Here is a 7,051-nt window from a genome sequence, read left to right as displayed (position 1 = left end):
ATGTGAGCCATTGGATTACATTCCAATTGGACAGCTAAGATGTAATCTTAGAGTTAGTGATTTATGTTGACACATGTAACTATCTTATAGGGTAGATTGCATGAATGGTTGGATTTGAGTTTTGTATCATAGAGAGAGAATCTCTCTCTCTAACAGTAATATACCTCTCGCACGGTTTGTGTGAGGTATGAATGAAAAGAAGAAAATTTTCTGTGAGAACCTTCTCTTAGCAACTCTTTGAGACTTTTTTTCAAGAAATCTTCATCACCATTTTCGATTCATTTCTTACCACAGAGATCATAGTCTCTGAGATTCTAACAGGTTGTGGTATTGAAAAGAACAAGTTTGTAAAGGGAATTAAAATATGAAATTACCATCGGCATTAGCAACTATGTTTCCCAGGTCACCCGCATGACAGACTTCATCCTCAGGAGCACCATGTGTCAACTGTTTAGGATTGAAATGTGGTCCTAGTAAGGGAAAAAGAAATTCATTAGAATGGCATCAAAATAAAATCACAAATATAACTACATAATACTATAACCATAAAATTTTAAGCTTGAAATGATATAAAGCCCTACCTGTGGATATGCATCCATTTTGTCGTATCACCATACTCATGCTACACAAGAAAGAAAAACACTTAGAAACAAGTTTACTAATCCAAAGATGAAGAACCTAATTCAAAAACACTCACTAAGTGAAACCCATGAGGCCCGGGGGTAAGTCCAGTAATACGAACATTCACGGTTGTAGGACCTGATAACAGTAAAACACAATCACCAGTAAGCAGTCATTACTCCATCAAGATTATGAGTTCAGATAACACAAGATTTTGAGCATAGAATCAGACCACTCACACACAATTAAAGGAACCATTGAAACAGCATTCAACTAAATTAAATATAATCCAAGTTTGGGAAATTTTGAGTACTCACATTTTCAAATTCTCAACTCACAGAAGTTAAAACTAGAAAAAAAGAAAATCTATAGATTAAACTCTTGCCTTGAGTCCAAACAAGCTACTCACTACCCAAAATCCAGAATTCAATTTCAATTAACCGCGAAAATATCGAACAAACACATAATCTTTTCCACATTTCGATTCTCTTAGACATAAAACAATATGAAATTAAACCTAGCAGAGTTGACCATTTAAGGACATAAACCAATTTTTTGAAAACCCATGTCGGAAAAAGGAAACAGATATCGATAACACAATCATTTACAGAAGGGGGTAGAGTTATATAAAGATACCATTGTTTTCTTGGCTCAAGGTGACGACTCATTCGACATTGGAAATGCCCTTGAGGACAGTGACGACCATGGCGAAGCCAAGAATTGACGGGGGGGGGGGGATGGGTGAAGTTAAAAGAGTGTAAGGTTCAAAAGAATAGCAACAACCAAATCATTTTATATAGTAATGTCTTCCATAATTTATCAATTTAAACAAATTACAATTGTTGCCGACTAGGTTTCATATCATGAAAACGTCGCATAATAGGCTCATATCAATAAAAGCAAATACATCTCTGTCTATGTAAACAAGCATGCTATCACTCAACCATTGATCTCCTATTTTGTTACGCAATGGTGTTTTCACAATCTTCATAGCAGAGAAAGCTCTCTCCACAGAAGCGGTTGCAATCGGTAACACCAAAGCGAATGTAAGAAGCTTATACACTAATATGTAGCTTGCACACCTCCCGGTCTTCACCAACTCCTTTGCAAGATCACCAATTCCTCTCAATGATGAAAACTCACTATGCATCTTCATATCGTGAATGTAATTGTCAAGTTGAATTGGAAGATTCATGAGGTCCATACGATCAAAATCTTGAGAATAAAGTTGAGCTAGACGAACAATTTTTGCTTTGTCAAAAGATGCAAAATTATTCACCGGACTCAAACATACCATACAAAGAAGCAACTCGGTGTTTACCTCATTGAAGCGATCATTCAATTCCTTTAATTATGTATCAAGGACTTGAAAATAGAGGTCCACACGATAGTAATGGAAGTTTGTGAGTCTTGGAGCTTTACGCCTTGATTTTCCAGGTACAAAATGCAAATCCTCCATGTTAGGAACAACAATATCATGCTCTTGACAAAACTTTTGTACATCATCAAGCAAGTCCCCAAAGTCATCATCTCTCAAGGATTGTAGTCTTTACTTGCATACTTCCACTAACGCCATTGCATTCACAATATCTTGATCTTTCTTTTGTAATGCTTGTGATAACTCATTTGTAACTCCCAATATGAGTCTCATAAAAAAAAGGTGAAACACAAAATCAAAAGTTTGTATGTTATGGAATAACTGACTTGTTTCACCAAAATTGTCTTGGTTGGTATCTTCTTTAATCCATTCAAGCACCTCCACCACGGCTTCAAACATGACAATAATACTAACTATAGTACCATAATGTGAGTTCCAACGTGTATCACAAGGATGCATGAGACTATTCTCTTGATTTAACCCTCTATCCGTTTCAAGATCACCAATATCAAGAGCTTTCTTAATTTGTTCTTGTTGTTTCTCTCTAAATGCATCACGACGCTTACACGATGATCCAATTGTATTGACCAAAATACCAGCATTGTTGAAGAAAATGGTGACACCCTCAATTCCCTTTGCAACGGCTACAAGAGCTAGTTGAAGTTGATGTGCAAAACAATGAACATAAAATGCTTGAGGATACTTGTTCAAAATCTTTGTTTTAAGGCCATTTAGCTCACATTTCATATTACTAGCTCTATCATAGCCCTATCTTCGTAACTTGGACATATTCAAATTTGTTGTAGCAAAGAATCTCTCAATAGCCTCTTCAAGCGAGCTACTAGTTGTAGAAGAGACATGTTGCACACCCAAAAACTTTTCAATTGCTTCTCATTTTTTGTTCACATAACGCAATACCACCGCCATTTGCTCTTTAGTTGAAGAATCACGTGATCCATCAACCAAAAGAGAAAAAAAATTCACCTTCCATATCTTTAGTGATTGCATTTATAGTTTCAATGGCACAAGCACGAACAAGATCTTTTTGAATATCAGAAGAAGTATATTTAAGATTCTTGGGAGCATTCTCAAACACAACCTTCCTAACTTGCTCATTATGCTTGGAAAAAAATTGCATAAGCTCCAAATAATTACCTCTATTGTTTGATTTCAACGATTCATCGTGACCACGAAAAGGCAAACCTTGTCCCAACAACCATCTTGTGCACTCAAGTGAGGCACTCAATAAAGTATGATAATTATTGCGAGCTTCATCGGTTTGCTTAATCACAAATGTTTCAATGTGTTGTTTTTGTGTCATCAAATCTTTAGCTTGTTGTACAGCTTTATTATGAAGACTTCCAACACCTCCCTCATGGGCTCGAAAATTTTCGGGTCCTTTCCTCTAATTTGTAAACCCTTTCTCAGTGAAGACATCACTTCTAGTGCTACCCATTTGATCGAAATCACATTTGAAAAGATAGCAATAACGACAAAATGCAGCATCTTTTGATATACTATACTCTAACCACTTAAACCTATCAAACCAACCGGTGATAAAACATCTTTTGTTGCTAACTTTTCTTGGCATAATGTGGTCTCTAGGTTGACAAGGATCATTTTGGAGATAGTGTCTACGAATTGCTTCACGATAATTAGGTAGATAATCAAGCATTCGATGTCTATATCCAGGGTTTGCATGAAGATTAGCCATTATTTCATCCAACTCAGTGGGCTCACTTTGTTGTGAACTACTCGGAATATTCGAAAGAGGAGTTCTTGGAATATTTGAAGGAGGAGGAGGATGACTACTTGGAATATTTGAAGGAGAAGGACTACCCGAAATGTTTGAATGAGGATTTAAGCATTGTTTCTTATAGTATCGTTCCATTAAGTAACTGTAAAATGGAAAGAAAAAAAATTCTTAGACTCTTAATCCTAGAGTAGACTATACTAATATGCATAATAACCCAACCAACAATTCAATTAATCAATACCAATAAGCATATAAATTATTCAATAAATAAAAAATTCATTCAACTAATCATATGAATACAACTAATCAAAAATTCAAATTTTAATTTTCACCCTAAAAAATAATTTCATAATTTCATATCAATCAATAATCATAGAATCATATCAATAATCAATAACCAATAACCATATTAGTGCATTACCATATGATTCTATACTAATTAAACAAAATTCATATTAAATAATTAATTAGGGTTAGGGATTATAAATTAGGAATTAAAAAATTTACCTTTGAAATTGAAGGCTAGAAGTTGGCTTAGTAGCTGGAGTGGCTAGTGTTAGCAGCAAAAAGGCAACATAAATCAGCCAATAGGGATTTATTTTCCATTCCATTGGGGTTGGGCGTTGCTGGGATTTTAGGAGCAGCTTTGCACTCTCTCTATCTCTGATTGGCGAAGGGAGAAATTTGGAATGGTAAAGCATGACACGCGGGCTGACTGAATGAAGGAATGGGGGACACGCCACGCGGTCCCCCCAATACATATATTTATTTTTTTGGTTTTTTTCAAACATTGAAAGTTTCATGTGGAGGGGCCTAACTAATTTGAAATAGAGATAGGACATGGAGGGCCTGACTTTGGGACACGCGGGCCAGACTTTAAATTTTTTATTAATTTTTTTTTACCAGGACCAAAACGACGATGTCGTTTTGGCCTAGATTTAAAAAGAAAAAAAAGAACCCAGTCTGCTGCTGCACGCAGCAGAACCAGTTCCGGTGCCAAAATAGACATAGAGGGGCTGGGTTTTCCGGTGAGGGGATGGGCGAAACCTCGGCTGCAGTTGTGTTTTCCGGTGAGGGGAGGGGCGGTCGCCACTCTTCATCCTTCCATGGCTTCGCCACTGGTGACGACTTTCTTGGTTGCGACGAAGACTGTAAGAGGCTTAGGGGTGGTGGCGGAGGCGGCGAAGGACATGGATTGGGATTTGAGTGGGAGCTTGAGGGAGATGCCATGGAAGAAGGAATGAGGAATTGAGTAAAGGTTAGGGTTTTGGAGTTGGGAGAAGAGAGTGGGGGATGAAAGCATCAGTCTGAGCTGCCATGATCGCCAAAGCTGCTTGCATTGTTAGCTTTGGATTGGTTGGTGGTTGGGAGTGGTTGAGATGATAAAGTGAGAGTGAGGAGTTGCCACTCAGGAGCCTTGGTGTTTTATCTGGGACTTTGGTTCCTTCTGTTCAACATTTTTATGAACATTCTGGGTTTAACAGCGCTCTGTTTTCAGCTCTAAAAGTGGTAACCATACTTTTTATTGTTATTTAAAAAAAAAAATTCATATTAAATACCATTTCGGAGTCGATTGTTTTATTTATTTTTATTTTTAATTTTGGGATAGTGAAATCGAATTTTGAGCTTCTGGTGAACACGTCACAATTCTTAACCAATTGAGCTACACTTTATTTGGTCAAATTTTTAGTTTAGATACCCGCAAAAGATTTGCTGCTATGTCTTTATTATGGAAACATAAACTAGTCACACTTAATCAAAGCATGTCAGGTGAATTGTAGTATGAGAATGATAAAGTTAACTTTAACGGCATGAAACAAAACTACAATCTCAACCCAAATGGGCAAAAGCCCTTAACAATCATCCCATAAAGGCTAGATCAATTGTCAAACACTTAAAAAAACCCTAACTGCTCCCTTTTTTCTCTCTTTTACAGAACCCCTAATTTCCCTTGCTTTTGACGCCGACTTCTTCCTTTGGTTAGGGTCGGCAAGCCCCCTTGGTCTTCTTGCTTGTTTTCTTCTTCTCTTTAGTCTTTTGTTTGTGTCCTACATTGCTCATTTTTCTTTGCTATTTCCCATGCATTTTTTCACCGGTTTTAGCTATGAGTTTCCCATTTTGCTACCTTACTTTTCTTCTCCTCCTCCTTTTTGCCCTTGTTTCACTAACTAATTCTATTTCTGCAACCCTTTTCTCTCACATCCATCTATCCCTTTTTCCCTTACCGACACCTCTATCTGCGACCTCTCCTTCACCTCCTTTTATCCTTACTAAAAATCAGATCTTCGAGTTTTGGACTTGATTTGGGATGTAAATCTTTACTTTACTACCTTTGCTTTACCAGCATGCTGGAAATTTTGGGCTAAGTGTTCTACGACTTCCGTCGTATTAAAGGAATTTTACACATCCCCTTGGCCCTCCCCACCCCCGTGTTATGTCAATTTGGTTCTCATTTTATAGGTGTTGTGGTTGGCGGACAGATTTAGATAGTTTGGTCTGTTGCAGCGCTCTAAGATTTGATTTTTGTTGTGAATTTTCTTTCTTTTTTTTTTGGGTTACTTTAGTTGTGCTTGACTCTCTGCGGATCCTCCTTCACTATGTTTCCTACTTGGTTGTCACTTCGATGGTTGCTAGCGAGAGTTTGGCTGAGGCGGGCTGCTTTTCCAGGGTTGATTTAGGTTGTTTTTTTCTTTGTCATCTGTTTTAAGTATCAGGCCTTTGTCATTGTGGGATTGGGTCTCCCACTTTTTGTCTTAGGCTATTGTTGGCTTTGTAATTTGCTTTAAGTTTAATGAATTCTAACTTTATGTCCAAAATAAAAAATAAAAAAAGTTGCCAAACACTTTAAGAGAATAACTTGACATTTAAGTAGGGATCACTCCTCTCCTGAGAGAAAAGGTCAACTACTTCGTCGTAGCTCAGCCCGAAAAAAAACACCCTAACAAGTAGGGGAACGCTCCTTAGAGTGTCCCTAAGGCCTCACACTTTCTTACATAACTCCATGCTAAAGACTACCTCCTTCATTTAGTGTTCAAAATATAGTAAAACATTCATATGTCTCCTGCTAGTCATCCACCAAAGTGAATATTCTTGCACTTGTAGAGGAGATATTATCCACACGTCGGCCTACATAACATATGTTGTTAGACTTCTCCTTTAGTAATAGTCGCGCCATTTTTTCTAAAACGTCTTCTAACTTAGGCATTGGAGGCCCTTTGACAAACATCATATTGATATTAGTCAATTGGTTTATGGGTTATATTTGTACTAGGTTTTCTGGTCAATCTGCTTGGACA

General features: G+C 37.2%; 1 pseudogene; it reads right to left on the bottom strand.

Annotated features, from left to right (window-relative positions):
• Positions 1–357: 357 nt before the first annotated feature.
• On the bottom strand, positions 358–5,156 carry LOC103448045 (superoxide dismutase [Cu-Zn], chloroplastic-like; annotated as a pseudogene).
• Between the last annotated feature and the right edge of the window lie 1,895 nt (positions 5,157–7,051).

This window comes from Malus domestica, chromosome 11 (genome assembly GCF_042453785.1).
Source record: "Malus domestica chromosome 11, GDT2T_hap1".
Classification (NCBI taxonomy): domain Eukaryota; kingdom Viridiplantae; phylum Streptophyta; class Magnoliopsida; order Rosales; family Rosaceae; genus Malus; species Malus domestica.
This window is presented reverse-complemented; position numbering and strand designations above follow the sequence as displayed.